The 17,016-nt window shown below is 32.6% G+C and overlaps 1 protein-coding gene across 9 annotated transcripts in view; it reads right to left on the bottom strand.

Moving 5' to 3' along the window:
* Nucleotides 1-17,016, bottom strand: part of LOC124364466 (cyclic GMP-AMP synthase-like) — a 139,724-nt gene that overhangs the window by 4,973 nt on the left and 117,735 nt on the right. For 6 of the 9 annotated variants that reach the window (XM_046819977.1, XM_046819976.1, XM_046819979.1 and 3 more), the window contains exon 10: nucleotides 15,424-15,496. The gene's annotated coding sequence lies outside the window, so the exon portion shown is untranslated. Of the gene's footprint in view, nucleotides 1-4; nucleotides 739-15,421; nucleotides 15,497-17,016 lie in introns of those variants that run through there. The other 3 variants (XM_046819980.1, XM_046819981.1, XM_046819982.1) reach the window with 3 other exon arrangements.

Below are 17,016 nucleotides of genomic sequence, written 5' to 3'. Positions count from 1 at the left end.
AAACATAAAACATAATTAACTTTAATGGCAGAGCATACAAAATTGTATTTACTTAATAGTAGTCATTGTAAATGAAACCATCAAGCTTACCTCCTCATAGGATAATACAATATTATTAATAAAACATAGTTATTCTATTATGAAAGATTTTAATCGTTTCCTTAACACAGTGTAAACCAAAGCCACTCGCACACAGATTTGAAAGAAAAAAAAGTGATACAATATTTTATCAAAGACAAAATGAAAGCTTGTCTACAGTAGATCACTTACACTTGGGGTGGGGATCACAACTTCATTTAAAGAATCAAACAGAATAAATTGGAATCATTTTTTCCAACTAGTTGTGATTCTGATCTAATTTGTTTATGAAGGATACGATTCTCTGCAATTACGTCTAATGTTATCTGACGCCATTTCCACAATTCCAATTTCTGTTCTTTTAATTCTGATTTCATTAGTTCAATTTCCAAACTACTCGATTGAGCCAGTTTTCTTAGGGAATTTTCAAGCTGTTTGACGTCATTCTGTAGTTTACTAACAAGCTTGTTAACTTCACAGGAGGAACATTTTCCAAGACTATCAGAACACAAGAGGGTATCAGTATCCCCTACATCTTCATCATCTTTCTTGTTAACATCACAGGAGGAGAATTTTCTAAGACTTCCAGAACACAAGAGGGTATCAGTATCCCCTACATCTTCATTGTTTTCCTGATGAGTATATAATTGTTCTTCACTGCTGTAAAAATGCACTGATTAGGAATTTTACCACTTCACGAGACGTAATAACATTAGCTGAACTGATTTGAATTTTCATTATTCGCAATGGATCAAAACCATAACAGCAAATTAAGAAATAAGTTAACATAAGTAAATAAACATGTAAAAAGCAATAGTAACAAGAGTAAAATAAACAAATAAATATAAACAGTGGCAGTAATACAGAGAAATGCTAACAAAAACAATTAATAAATAAGTATATCAATACATATAAATGACCGTGAATAAATAACAACATCCAGAGAAAAGACCAGCCATCACTTTCTCAAGAACTTTGGGAGTTTGATGGTCCTTTAAAAGCACTATCAAATACAAATATTATAGACAATACTTTGGAGGGCATATGTGTTTTAAGCCAAGAGTTTTAAGCGTAGTAAAGCTACACGTGTTTATAACACGTTTCTTCCAACTTAAGACTGGTGGTAAATGTCACCTCAAGATCCTTGGTTGGTTTCCATTGGTGTTACTGTCAGTAAATCCATAATACAATACTTGAATCAAACTGGACCCGGGTGCGGTGGAAAGTAATGCAAGTACATTTATTAAGGTTAAGAGACATGTTTTCATTACATCAAAGGATGACCAAATTGATATATTAATAATCATATTATTAATATATATATATTATATATATATATATGTGTGTGTGTGTGTGTGTGTGTGTGTGTGTTTGTTGAACAAGATAGGCCCGAAGTGTAAGCCTTATGTGGCGCCAGATGAAACAAGAAAAGTGTGGGATAATTCGATATTGTATCTGACTTGAACTTACGCCCGCACAGATAACTCTGAAACAAGAAAAGTGTGGGATAATTCGATATTGTATCTGATTTGAACTTACGTCCGCACAGATAACTCTGAATCGAGTTGAGAGTCTTCTGAAGCCAAAAGTCGTAAATTTATGAATCAAAATGGCATGGCAATCTCGTTTGAAAGCCTTTAAAAAGTCCAATTTGTTTGAATCTACTTGATTTCTTCAGAGAAAGGTTTCAGTTATGTAGGTTTGGAATAATATAAGATTTGTAATAGTGGACTTGTTGGCTAAGGAACCGTGTTGGTTCACATGAAACGTATTCTTGATCTTGAAAATTATTTTAGTCAGTACTACCCTCTCAAATACCTTACCCTAGACTGGCAAGATGGTTATTGGCATATAATTTCTAATATTCTTGGCTGAACCACTTTTGTGGACGGGTCCAATATTTTAAAGATGTCAGGGAGAGTGCTAGAGAGAGATTTGTTGAATAGAGAAGAGGGGAGGGAGGAGGGGGGAGAGAGAGAGGGAGAGAGGGAGGGGGGAGAGAGAGAGAGAGTGAGAGTGAGTGGTGATACTTTTGAATAAAAAGTCTATAACAACTCCAAATTTGCAAAAATCTCGGATTGTACTATTTTGTATATAATTATGACAGTTTGGATTCTAATGGATTAACTCATTTTTTTTCTAAAAGATGTATGTGCAGAGCAAAAATATATTTATAGAAGTTTATGTTCTGTAAGACTTTTTATATAGCAACGAATTTTAAATTTTTTATGAAAGTTAAATCTTTGAAATAAAGGCCTATAACCTTTTAGATCTAAGCGTTCATCCAAAAAATTATCTATAGTCATATAGAAAGTACATTTAAATTTAAGTTTACAAAAATGTACAATGTATTTTTATCTATACTTTTTCCATCAGTAGGATCAGGCACAATTAATTCATTAGGCAGTGGTTCATCCAAGTCAGATAAGACTTCATCCATATATACAAAACTAACATTATATTCTGATTCACTATCCAATATATTTCTAATACCACTGCTGTTCAAATTAACACTCGTTTTCAAAGGGGGTAACTTTAAATTTTCTAACTGTAACACCTATCTTGTGACATGCCATTTTACAGGTGTATGGAGTTCAATGGAAATACAATGACATGAATAAAACATCTCTACGACGGTCGTAGCACAAGTTATGGGCATACAATCCCTTACATTGTTATGCCATGTTGATAGACACCTCTTACCAAAACTATACACACCAGAAACATTGGATACTATGAAAATGGATAAGCTGGGCCCCTCAAAGTCTTCTAAAAGATATCGTGCATGCATTGTGTTAATATGAGCTAGACATTAGCATTGTCCATACAGATTTTTTTCATTATTTTCCCATAACTTTTGTTAAAAACGGCGTAGTTGTGTTTTTTTAAAGTCATTGTGTTTCTATTGAATATACCTTTATTATGACATGTCACAAGATAGAGATTGCGATTTGAAAATTAAAGTTAACCCATTCTACCCCCTTAGTGTTTTAATTAATTATTGCTTATATAAAAGTTAAATATGTGATTTTTTATTCATCACTGATTTACATATATTAAATAAATAAAACGAATTTGATAGAACACAGATTAAAATAAACCTTATTAAATAAAAACAAAGCAAAAACAGTACATTTGTTACTCATCTCAGATGTATTTAAGTACCACTGTTTTATCCTTGTCTATTGATAAAAGGGTTTACAACCATATACGCACAACAAATATATTTTAAAAGAGATATACTCAAATAACGGCAGTATAACTACAGCACACTTTATAATAACACTCTTATCTCCCTGGTTACACTGGAGTGAAACTGTGAGAGGGGGGTTGTTTGTAAAAATATATTGCATGATACGCATTGTACAACTGATGTGGGGGGAAGTACGTGCAAGTGTTTTTATAACTTCTGATCATATTTTTTTATAAATGAAAAAGCTTTCCACTTGTCTTCATCCTTGCCTGATAAAATATATGTCTCATGAGCTTTAAGAAAATTCATTTTTAAAATCTGTAGCTTTTTTGTCATAGAAAGGTTTTGCCTTGTAGTTGAAATTATTTCGGGTCTTTTTAAATGGGCATACGTGATTCATTATCAGTCAGGAAGTCAACAAAGTTATTGTATGCTTCATCTGCATTTCCAGATTGCAGTATTCTCTCCTAGTTTTTATCTGTCAAGTCTTGCCTTATTCTTTCTGTTTGTTGTTTCTATGAAGTTTAGACGAGTTGAATAAGATACATGTACAAGGTACAATACTGGCCTGAGTGATTTGATAGTCCTGTATTGCGAATCTCCACTGAAACTCCAGCTGTATCAATCTTTGTACAAACAATATCAATTGATGTTGTACTATTAGTAGTAATTCTGGTTGGTGGCAGTTTAATTCTTGAAACATCGTAGGTTTTCAGAACTTCTGAGAAGGCTATTCTACTTCTTGAGTCAATCAGGTTGTTTATGTTAATGTCTCCAGTTATGCTTAGTGCCTGATCAATAGCAGCGGTTGGTGGTCTATAAATGCCTAACACATATAGGTTTTCTTTTTTGTTAAGTATTACTTTTACTGCAGACACATATTTCTGTACTGAGACTTTCTATATCTAGATTTAGTACCTCAGTCGGTAACTCAATTTGTTTTTAGATAGCAACCCCTCCTTTAAGATGTCTTTTCCTGCCGAATGCACTGACCAGTGTGTAATTAGCAAGTTATGCACACATTATAGTATCACTCTTGAGTTCATATTCTGTGAGCATACTAAATCAACTCTGTAGCTATGTATAAAATGATTAATTCTTTCAATTTTATTGTTCACATACACAGAGAAAAATTGAAACATTATGAAATAATTGTTTTTGTGCAAAATTGAAAAGTCTACATACTTTAACTTGATATACTTAAGACATTTGACGTAAAAACAGATTACGGTTTTTTTACCATTATTATTGAAAAATTAGACGGTAAATAAAAAGTCATCGGCGTAAACGTGTTAATGCAGGGTGGCACCCGACTGGGAAAACCGGAAATTTTTCTGAGAAACAAGAAAATTACAAAAATAATTTTTTCCGTCTCCAAGAACTTATAAAATCGAGAGATAATTTGACAGCTTCTTGAATCAAGAATTGATTAATCTCCAAACATCGTACGCGACATGGATCGTGAAATTGTGATTGAAGATCGACATATGTTTGCGAGCTTCATCAGATAGTTGCCTTAAGTAGTGTAGGTATTTTGTCTTGATTAGTTCTACTCATGTGTCACGGCAAGCCGCCTCCCCCCCCCCCCCAAATCACATAACAATGCATTGGACAATTTAAAATCGGTTGACGGTTCCGGACTTCGGTACTAAACGAGCGGTATGCATTATGCAGTAAAGCGGCAGAGCGGTAGTGTCCGCGATACAAACGGGTTGTACGTATTTAAGTATTAATCAGTCGTTGACGTGGGGCTATAATCCGGCTTAATGGTTCGGTTTGTTGAATAATATATTTTTAACGGTTTGACATACCCGGTTATTTGAGTACAGCAGAATTTCAGTTGGATTCTTACCAGGCCTGATAACATACCTCTTGGAGAAGAAAATAGTATGTAAGCTATAACAAGCAACGCCAAAAACTACGCATGTCAGTTTCGCCGTCAGAGCGGAATTAGTTGGACGACGGCTAGAAATCCCGTCAGTTCTCCGATCAACTATTTATCTGAACGAATTCCCCACACACCTGACGCTCGGTCGGACTATTCAAACCAATTAGTCCAACACGTATAAGGAGTCTTGTCATGTTGTTTCGTAGTCCATGACTATAACAAACACGTTGTGACAAACCACAGCCTTTCGTGCGTTTGTTTACTTTGTAGTTGTGTTCTGTTTTGATGGGGTGATTCTATTCTTGCATTATATTAAAGGCTGACCAAAATATTTAGGAGCTAGTAATTGATAACATCAACTGTGCTCGTACTTTGGGTGCAACTGTAGAAGGTACTGTTCGGTACTGGTGTATATGTACTTATTCTACAGATTGCGAACTAACCGCACTTCGGTCATTTCCGTAGCAGATAACTTTAGTAAGAATGGATCATTTCCGATCGATACCGGGGCTCTTTTTACTCGATTCCAATAAAAAATATGCTTGAAAAATCAAGATTTTACAATATACTACTGATATGGGAAAGCTGAACCTCGAAACAAACCAATTCTATTCCCGGATGACTACTCATCGGCACGCAAATTACCGATTGCTAAAACGGTTTTTTATTTTATATATGAAAAATGTAGATAACCAAAGTAACAAACTACTTTAGTTTGACAAATAATATTTTAGCCATAATACGTAATTGTCATATTTATTTTGACACATCATCGAAAGTCTGCTGCGTCTATTCGTGGACAAAAACAATCGGCAGTACCCAAATTACCGATTGGTGAAACGAGCTTGTGTAGTTCGTTGTGTATACAAACTATTTAAAAACATATAGTCATAAAATACCGGGATTTGTAATAATATTTAAATTGATGTTCATATTTCTAGATCTATATTTGTCAACGCCATCGCGTCTTCTGGTTCTATGCGTTGACATTAGCTGCTCAGCGGAAAACAGGCGATTGCTAATTTTAGTATAAGTATATATCGTACTTTAGTGTTGTACATAAATAGATTCTCTATAATTGTAAATATACTTGTATCTAAACATTTTTACGTACATGGAATATATTCTGGAAGCTCATTTTATAATCTACTATATCTATAATTCAAAAGGAGAATCTCTGCAAATTACTTTGAAGTAGCGTGGTATTCTTAGGCTTGCTCCCATTCCCCAAAAAGGACAAATAAATTAAGTAGAGTTCAGATGAACGTATTTGGTGAAGTATCAGATGGACCGACCGTGTGTACCAGTGAAATAATTGTTTCGTCCCGAAAGTTCGTCTACTGCAGACCTCTGACCCGCAATGCTGGAATGCAGTCTGCCCCCACGATAGCCCTGAGTTGGTATTTATTTGTTATCTTTGTTTATTCTGTATTGAATATATATATTTTACAAACATCACAGAAAAAATTATTAAATATACACTATGTTTCGTCAACACATCGATAACATCGAAAGAGCTTAAAATATGTGATAGCTATAAATGGTCACCAAATTTCTCGCATATCGCTAGCGACAGAATTCTAGAGCACCGCAGCTTTGTGGCATTTCTTGCAGATACAGCTGGTAGCAAGAAACCGTCACCGTTGAACTTGGCGTAAGGGTCGAATACAGTATTACAGTTGTTTATTTGGTTTGAAAATAGACTAGAGAATCGGAATTTTTGACCGGGAAAACCGGGAGTTTGAAAAGAGGTTTTGAATAGCCACTCTGTAATGTTTATTATGTGTATTTATTTAATAACTTTCAATTACTTAAAAATCAACAAACAACTAATTAAATATTCTTCAATAACACTTTTCTTCAATTATATATAAAATTCGTTGACTAAAAAAAATAAAATAAAATTGAAATTTCAAATAAAATTGTAACAAAGTGTGTCACTAAATTTTATAATAAACTTATTAGTGTAGAAATCATTTGCTTCAAATTTATTCACTGGGTCATTTGTCATCGTTATATGTTACAAAATGTATAACACTACATTTTGAGATCTGTATTATGAATCAAGGCCGTAAACAAACTTTTGTACAAAAAAAGAGGTACATGGGTAAGAGAAGAGAAAGAAAACAGATTGGGTAATTTTTAATGTGGAGCTAAGAAACAATTTAGTAAGAGAAAATGGGTATCAAGGGCAAGGGGTCGATGATATGGCTAACTTTCTGCAAAACGCCATAAAAGAATCATACCATAAAGCCTGCCCCGTAACAGAAAAGAACTCAAAGAACAAAGCATGTTGGTGTAACCAGGTGCTGGAAACCTTGAGGAAAAACCTCCGCAGAACGTATAATATCCCCGCAAACGTGCAGGGAACTGGGATAGGTACTCTGTTGCCCTAACAGAGTACAATAAAGAGGTGAGAAGAGCTAATGGAAACTCATGAAGAGAATTCTGTCAGAGTATTGATAACGTACCCGACTGTGCAAAACTTCAAAAAGTCCTAGCTCGAAGCCCCGTAAATGTGGTGGGTACTATACTAAGTGAAGATGGGACTCACACCAAGGATCCTGAGGAGACACCAGTATTTACTGAACATACACTTCCCAGGATCTCTTACATTAACTTGGACAGCAGGACTGCTCTGCAGGCCTTGGCCAACCATGACTGTATTTCAAAGACAGAATGGGAATGCCATAAGGTCATGAAATTGCTGGCGAAAACCAATAAAGTTATTCTAACATAGGTCCTGGACTTAGAGGAATCACAGGTAATGAAGGGCAGACAGTTGTGCTAACTTAGGAGCCAACTGTCCTCTTACTGGACCTGAACCAACGAGTGGAGTTTCATACGACTTAGCACATAGATCAGTTGCTAAGTGGGTGTTTAACACCCAACATTGGAGAAAAGCTGAGGGAAACGTACAAGCAAAGCGGATGCTCAATGGACCATCAAGGAACATTGCAGCAGATGCCCATTGAATGAGTAGAATGGAGATACGTAAGATGACTGGTTTTATTACAGGTCATTGGATATTCCAAAACCACCAGAACAGAATAGATATTCTGGAATAGGTAATGTGGCGAGTCTGACTAAACAGCTGAGCACGTCATAGTCAAAAAATCTTTATTCATTTTAGTTACAATGATGTAACATTTGAATAGTGTCAGTTTAAACTAGCTAAAAACCAATATAAAATAAGCCTATAATAAAACTAAAAAAAACTACCTGATTTGCAAATTAAAATATTCATCTAATGAATATAAAGCCTTGTCTATCATGTATGCCTTAAGCTTTCTTTTAAATATTTTAAGTTCTGTTTCTTGTTTGATAGCAAGTGGAATGGATTTAAGAAATTTGGATCCAATGTATGTTGGTTTTTTTTGTGTAAAAATTTAGCCTATGGTGAGGTATTAAAATATAATTTTTATTACGTGTATTGTACAAATGAATTACGTTGGTCATACTGATGCGAGCCCTACTTTCTGGTGCCAATTTGATGAGTGTCACCCCCACGTTGGTTGCGATAATTTGATGAAAGCCCTTTACCTTGACTGCGTCAATTTGCTGCGGATCCCCTCGACGTGGTTGTGTCAATTTATTGTTAGTCGGTTCTTTAGAGTTGTTGACTCACCATGTAGTTGTACGCCTTTTGTCACCAGTGGCACGTTGTTGTACCATGTTGCTCATCATGGTATCGGTCGCCATCTTGCCCAATGCTAGTTGTATTCCCTTGGTACTACTCAAAACTTATTAAATTTGAACGTCTCTGGTGTTATCACCAGAGACAAGTCTGTGTGTATGTCAGGGTTCCAAAATATGTTAAGTAATGATTACAAAATTTAATATCACTCCATCACACTTTTTATAAAAGGGATATTCAAAGAAAGTCAAACCAAGTGACCACGAGATTAATTTATTAAATGTCACACTCTCAACACATATTATAATTTCACTCACCTTGCAATGCTTTGATAATTTAAAAGTCTAAAACAATATCCCATCCTTGATTAAATTTCAATACACTATACAACAGATCACTACTATCCCAGGAGAATCAACACAACCTCCTTGCTTCAAGTCTGGTGAGAGAAGACCGAATCTCCGTATAAAACCACGGATACCGACTCAAAACAATACTCATCCCCTCTCTCGTTCAAATCAGCGTCTTCACGAATAAATATAATTTGATTCTTTTCTTATAATTGTCGAAATTTATCACGTTTACTATAATTAATCAATTTAAGTCTTTCTATTTTCTTTTTATTATTTTTTCAAAGCTTTTTATTTAAATTTTTAGCAACATGTGCTTTATGACGTCATCAATATACAAGTCATTCATACCACAATTGGCTTTTCTGCGTAATTCTATTTAGTGTTTTTGTAAAACACGAATTTTGGTTATGTTTACTTCATTTTAATTGATCAAATCTTTTCCCGTATAAAGTTCAATAAATTTCTTCGTTATTAGTTAAATAAACTTCAATTCCGACAACATGTGATTCACTGACGTCACAGTCTGCCGATTCATTGACGTCACAGTCTGCCAATTCCCCGCGAATATTCAAATGTCGTAATTTGACCTGTTACAATACCAGTTTTTAATTTTAGAGCACATAATTGTATCCATTATATATTGACCGTAGACAGTTAAAATTTTGAATTCCTTAAAATATTCTTTCACAGAATCATTTATTTTTAGTCCTAACATAATTCTCAGAGATTTTTTCTGTATCCGGAGAATTTCATCAAGATTTGATTTTTTCGTAGCACCATACAAACAGAGGCCATATGCAATATAAGAGTGTATATAAGAGAAATAGATTGTCCTCAATATATCAGTGCTACAGATAAAAGACATCTTCGTCAAAGCATAAATTCCCGAGTTTAATTTTGTAATCAACAATTGTACGTGTTGATCCCAATTAAGATTTTCATCAATAATCAATAGTCAGACCTAAGAATTTGGTACTCTGATTCTTTGTTACTAGTTGGTTATTTACTATGATCATTGGCTCAATTATTTCCTTTTTTTGTTGGGTTTTAAAAGATATATAATTTGTTTTATTTATATTTAATTTTAAATTGTTTTCACTTAAAAAGGAATTAATGTTATTCAATTCCAAATATGAAAGCCTCTCTATCTCATCTACTGAATCAGATGATAATTTGAGGTTTGCATCATCTGCATATAAACACAGGTTTTCTTGGGGAATGTGTTTTAAGCTAAGGTGCATATCTTTCAAGTAACACAAGAATAGCAATGGTCCTAAAATTGAACCTTGCGGAACTCCAAAAACTATTTTTTTAAGTTTGGAGGATACTCTTGAGATTTTATTTGGTAAGGATATTGAAGGAATTTCTACATATTGAAATCTATTATTAAGGTAAGATTGAAACCATTTTAAATTTGTTGAATTTATTCCTAAACAATTTAATTTCTTAATTAAAATTGAGTGGTCTACGCTATCGAAAACCTTTGAAAGGTCCATAAAAATACCTAGTGCATGTTCCTCTTTATCAAAAGAATCTATTATCGACTCTAAATATTGTACTGCAGCACTTATTGTCGATCTACCAGTACGGAATCCATGCTGGTTATCGTCTAATAGATTATGTTCCTCTAAAAACGCCATTAGCTGAGAGTGAACGATTCTTTCATAAATTTTTGATGTTGAGGGAAGTAGAGATACTGGACGGTAATTTGACATTTCTTTTTTGTCATCTTTTTTTATGTATCGGAAAAATTTTGGCTATTTTTAATTTATCAGGGAAGATGCCAGATATAAATGACGAATTTATTAAAAGTGCTAGTATTTCACACATATGTTCTCTAGCAGATTTTAAAAGTATAACTGGTATTTCATCAATTCCACTTGAATAATTATTTTTCATTAAGCTTAATACATTATTGACATCCCTAGCAGTCACAGGTTTAAATCTAAAAGTTGGTTTTCTTAAATTATCATTTGAAAATTCGTTAGATGTCTCATCAAGGCAGACATGCTGGAGACTATGTTGGCTAGATAAATCAACCATATTTACAAAATAATCAGTAAAACTGTTTCCAATATCTGTAGGGTCTGTTAGTGTTTTATTACCTACTTTAATTTTAAAGTTATCATAATGTTTTTGACAGTTTTTTGCTTCCTACTTCAGAGTTTGGATTTTTACTTTGCTATTAATTTAAGTTACTCTGGTAAAATCATCGTTTTTTCAACTGATTTATTACTTATTACTCTATTCAGCTTTTTTCTATCAATTTGTTTAATCTTTGTACGTAATGGGTTTACCATGAATAAATAAATAAGATTCTATATACACCCCATACTGTTTTTACAATATTTTCCAACTTGAGAATCTTATCATTATAATAGACTATGTTTTTTTTTGTTTCATTAATGTTTTTCCTATAATCCATCAGTTTTCTTTTCAATTTTGTGTTTGTGTCTTTATCTTTAGATTGTCTAAATTATTGTTTACTTAACTGAACCAGGTTGGTTTTTTCTTCTTTTAACGCATATGTTATCCATTTATTATTTGAATTTCTCTGTTTAATTGTTTTCATGGGGAATGCTTGATTGAAATAGAATTTGAGTAAGTAATCAAATTTATCATATTTTTCCTCAACTGAACAAAAATATATATCATACCACGATTCTTTTGATAACAAATAAGAAAAAGTCTGTAGATTTTCTTGCGAGTAACAACGTTTCTGAACAATTGTAAAAGTATTATTATTTACAGTATGTTCTGGGCATCCGAATTCCAGAATTTGTCCATCATGATCTGAGAGACATGTTACACATCCTTCTACAGAAATTAGATTTGGTAAACGCTTTTTGGCAAAGAAATTATCAATAGCGGTTTCTGAAATGTTTGTTACTTTAGTTGGAAACTTGACTAAATATTCCATATTATGACTAGCCAACATGTTTTTCAGCATTGTCTGCTCTTTAGAATTAACTAAAACATTTATTTTTGTATCTCCAGCACAAAAAAACAGAGCAATCTTTATATAATTTGATTAAATAATTTAGAAGTTGACTTAATTTATCCAAAAATATTTTTACACAAGATGCTGGAGATCTATATAAACCTACAATAATAAAGTTATAATTCCTTATATTATATTTAGAAATACAAAATTCAAATTGCTTTCCTTCTATTAAATATGTGTTTAATTTATTAGGTAAAACCACCCGCTTCCACCTTAAATCCCGTCTACTTAAAATCATTATTCCACCCTTACTACAAATTTGTCTACAGAAATAGGAATTTATAATAAAGTTGTTTATATTCAATCGGCCTAATTCATCTTCTTTCATATCGTGTTCAGATAAAACTATAATATGGGGTTCTAATTCTTCTATAATAATTTCTAAAGGTTCGATTCTAGACTTCAAATGTTGAATATTTTGATGAAAAACTTTTACTTTAGAATTTTGATTTGAATGTGTCAGGGTTTTTCTGGAAGTTGTTTTGTCAGGGAGTTTAAAGAGGAAGTGGATAATTTATATACACTATTATTTAAATTCAGATTAAACTGATCCGAACTGTTCAGGTTTACTGGACTATCAACTACACAACAATCTGAATTAAAATGATCAGACTTAAAACTACTATATACAATTTTATTTACTTTTTTAAGCAAACTATTCTCACTGATGGCACATACAGGACTTGTGTTTGCACTCTCAGCACTGATCGTATTGCTCTGCTTGAGCATCTCACTGAATGTGAAGACACCTGGAACCACTTTCACTTGTTCGCACTGTGTTGTAGCATGTGATATTTCGTTTGCTGCTGCTGTAGGAGTAGAGGTTCTGCTTGTCATCATCTCTGCTTGAGCTGTGGTGGGGTTGACTGCCTCCAAGGAAGTGTTGTTAAACTTTTGTGATGATTTAAAAAAAACTACATTTTATATTGATTATGTTTTCTATTTGTTTTAAGAATTCATCATGAGAGAATCCATTTCTAAGAATACGGTGTGATTTTTGAAAATATGACACTATTGTGATTTTTGCTTTGGTTTTCTGTTGGAACTTGAGAAGATTGTCAATGAAATGGGTCAGCTCTATTTTGTCCCGCACACAGCCTATTGGTGAACATATTAAATGATTTAGTCGCCTTTTCTTAAAGTTTTGAGCTAGGTCACCAAAAGCAATATCATAGTCGTGCTTTGCCGGTTTACCAAAATATTTATATTTCAGCATACTTGAGTATCTGGCATTACAGAGCAAATGCTCAAGGTCCCTAGATTTTCTTAGGCATATGGAAAAGGGGTTGGAACAGGTAAGCATTGTTCAGAAGATCTCGTAGTTTTGTAAAGGCCTGGGATGTGACACAGCTTAAACCTAGAAGAGGGCGTACAATAAGCCGGATGGCTGAGAGGCAACTACCAGGCCCAGGAAACCTGGCCCTCTGTTAAAAAAATTTGTTTTTTTATTGCAAACCTAACTGTATGTGGTATAATTTTGTTCACAATGAACAGTATAATACAATTATAATAAGTAACTAGTGTAAATATTTTAATTTTTTATGATGAGTGGAGACATTTTTTTGTTATTTGAATGTAATAAAGGGGGAGGGATGTGCCTAAAAATATAGTTCAGTACATAAATTTCAAATTCTAAGATAGTCTAAAGGTCACAAATTTAGTCTAGTTTCAGAAAATGTATAGTTTTTTATGAGTCTATGGATAAATAAATTAGTTTTAGCGCAAAATCTGAAAGTATTGTTATAAAGTTTGTTTTTGTAAGTGTTTAATAGTTTTATAACAAAATATTAATATATATGTACAATATTTCGTTGTAATTATACAACTTTATCAAGTGCACTTTGTTAAAAATACACAGAATGAAATAAACAAACAAAAGAGAAACACCTGTAATAAACTTTCTAAATGTAAATAACAATTTTGACAACTAAACAAGTTTGGATTAGTTGTTAATTTAAAAATAATAACATAATATAATATAATACAATTTTGAATTTAGATGAATTTGTAGATCAGAATCAAAGGATTCAAGTGGAAAACAATAATTTAGCGAATGTTAAGTCCATATGGTTTTTTCGATTTTAATATAAGTTGGTGTGCCAATTCATTATTCCTTAAATTTAAACCATTTCGAGAGCTATTTTCACAAGGTGTAATTTTGCTTATAGCTTTGAGTTTATAGCAATCATCAAAGCTTTTGTTATGGTGAATAGCGTGTAAGGCTACTGGTATTTTTCGTCTTTGTTGTTAATAGAAAAACGGTGACCGGTCATTCTTACCCGCAGAGAATTTGAGGTTTGTCCAATGAAGTCCTTGGGACAAAACATACAGGTTAGCTGGTAAATTGAATTGTTGGAGGTACAGTCCAATTTAACAGTTATTGGATAAGTTTTATTAGTGACAGACACTACTTTGGAATTGGTCTGTCTTATCCATAGTTTTGCAAATACCACAACATGGTTTATTACATGGTTCACAGCCAAAAGATAATTTTTCAGAATTTTTTCCAACATGAATTTTGGGCCTTACTAGCATTTTCTTCAAATTTTCAGGTCTCTTAAATACTATTCTAGGTGGCTTGGACAATAAATTCTTAGTTAAGGGGGAGTTTATTAAAATTTGATAGCCAATTTTCATAACTGTATTGAATTTGTGCAAACCAGGATAACATTTTGTTATAAATTTAGGATCATTTTGGAAGTGATGATCCTATATTTATAAGTGATAATCATACACAATTAATAGAATTTTCCTATTCTGGCATTGTTGAGAAATCTATAATGAAAATATACATTTTTGTGGGACCTAATCTGCCACTAAACAAGCCATTTTAGATTTGGATAAGATTTGGTAAAAATGAATAATATTATGTGGTAAAAATGACGATACATGAATGTGAGGTTCTCTGACAATGCTTCAAAATGAATAATATTTAAACAGTAACAGAAACCAATGTTTTTCCACTATAATAATGATCTTACCTTTATCTAATCAAACCTAAAAGCAATCACTTGCAGTTCTCCTGCAACTAACTACCTTAGTCACTAAAATTGTCTGTAAAGCTTTTGGGGGTTAATATTTAATAATATACTAAAAGGATACTTCATTAATCACTAAAAAAAAGGATAGAAGTGTAGTCGCACAATAATACATAATAGCTATCTGCTGTCTGCATTATAGTTATTATTTAATGATAATATAAAATACTATGTTATGACCATAAAATCTATTTATAAATCAACAACTTGAGAAGTCATTTTTGTAACCAACCTCTTTGCAACCTTCCGAATGTTTGATGTTGAGGCAACACAAGAAGCTGGGATGTTTTGGTTCAATACCTTACCTGAAAGAAGTATATTTTATTACATGAGTCTTAGAAATTACTTGAATTCACAACTAATCTACATCATATAAATATGAAAAGTTTCAATATTTTTTCCTTAATACAAGTCATTATAAGGTACTTTCAAAATTTATTTATTTACGATTTATTTTTCAATCTTTGGAGGGCTCTTATCTAATGTGGTGTATTTTTAGAAAATTCGTAATTTTCTATTGTGACTTGTAGAATACATTCTAGCAGGTTTTTTATACGAGTTTAGGTACACCTCACAGTTGGTACAAGTGTTAGAACTTAATGTATTGACTTGTGTATCCAATATGTTATCTACATTGTGAGTGATATTCAAAGTGCATACTTAAAGATGTTTTTTTTCAAATATTGGCACCAATAATGAGATCACGTATTTGTAAAAGTATAAATAAGTTTTTTATTGGTTCAGTGTCCTTATGCACTCTACAATTATTTTAATTGTAAGTAAAAATATTGAAAACTCCCAAAAGATAGTATATTTAATATGTGAACAATACTAAAAATTGCTAAAATTTACAATGTAGTGAGGATGAGTGTCAATTAGGTAGTTAATTAGCTTCAACATTGAAGTCTATCTTTAACATAGAATTGCCCATAACAGTTTTGACTGGTGAACGATCTACAGTGCTTTCATAATATCAAATGAATATAACAATTTAGTGAGTTAATTTGTTAATATATGAAATAGTTTATGGACTCACTAGACCTACGACTTCAAGAGAGCGTGTTTTATACATTTATCACTTTACTCAACAGATTTTTGTTTTATAAAGTTGTTCACTGAATCCAAAGAGATGACATATCTCTAACATTCCAAACATTCTAGAAAGTAATGTCTGGTGTTCATAAAAACGTTTACTGTATTATTGGAATTTTATGAGCATTATTTGGATGCTTAATAAGTAAAGTTGGTGAACAATGAACTGACAGTCGTGGAGAACTCTAGGTTAGTTATGGGGAACTGTTACTGTTAACACGACAAGTCAGTACGAGTCTAGGCAAGTAAGATCATTGCCATGAAACGAGTAACTGGCCACTCAGTCTGCACACAAATAAAGATTGGTTAAATTTGTATCTTTAGGAATGTATTTTGCAAGAATAACGAATGCGTTCATATCCAATATGGACAGAAAAACTGTTACTCGTATTACACTGAACTTGCTAATGATAAAATCAATTTTACTTTGTTTTTCTAGATATTTAATCTAAAATGTTGTTTTTAAATATCGCAAACCTTATTTAACCAGTTATAAATGTTTATATAATCTAATTATTATTTTACTGCATAAATAGTATAAAACAGCCTGCCACGAGTGATATAAATGGGAGTGTGTAGATCTGACTGTGAAAAAATGTGCTAAGTTGTGTGAACAATTTTGACAATGCATATTTGTTAAAATATTTTTAAAATTCTGCAGATTAAAATGTGTGAAATAGTAACTTGTCTGACTAGGGAGTATTATAACTCACACAGCAGGCAGTAGGCAGGC

Source organism: Homalodisca vitripennis, chromosome 6, assembly GCF_021130785.1.
Source record: "Homalodisca vitripennis isolate AUS2020 chromosome 6, UT_GWSS_2.1, whole genome shotgun sequence".
Classification (NCBI taxonomy): domain Eukaryota; kingdom Metazoa; phylum Arthropoda; class Insecta; order Hemiptera; family Cicadellidae; genus Homalodisca; species Homalodisca vitripennis.
This window is presented reverse-complemented; position numbering and strand designations above follow the sequence as displayed.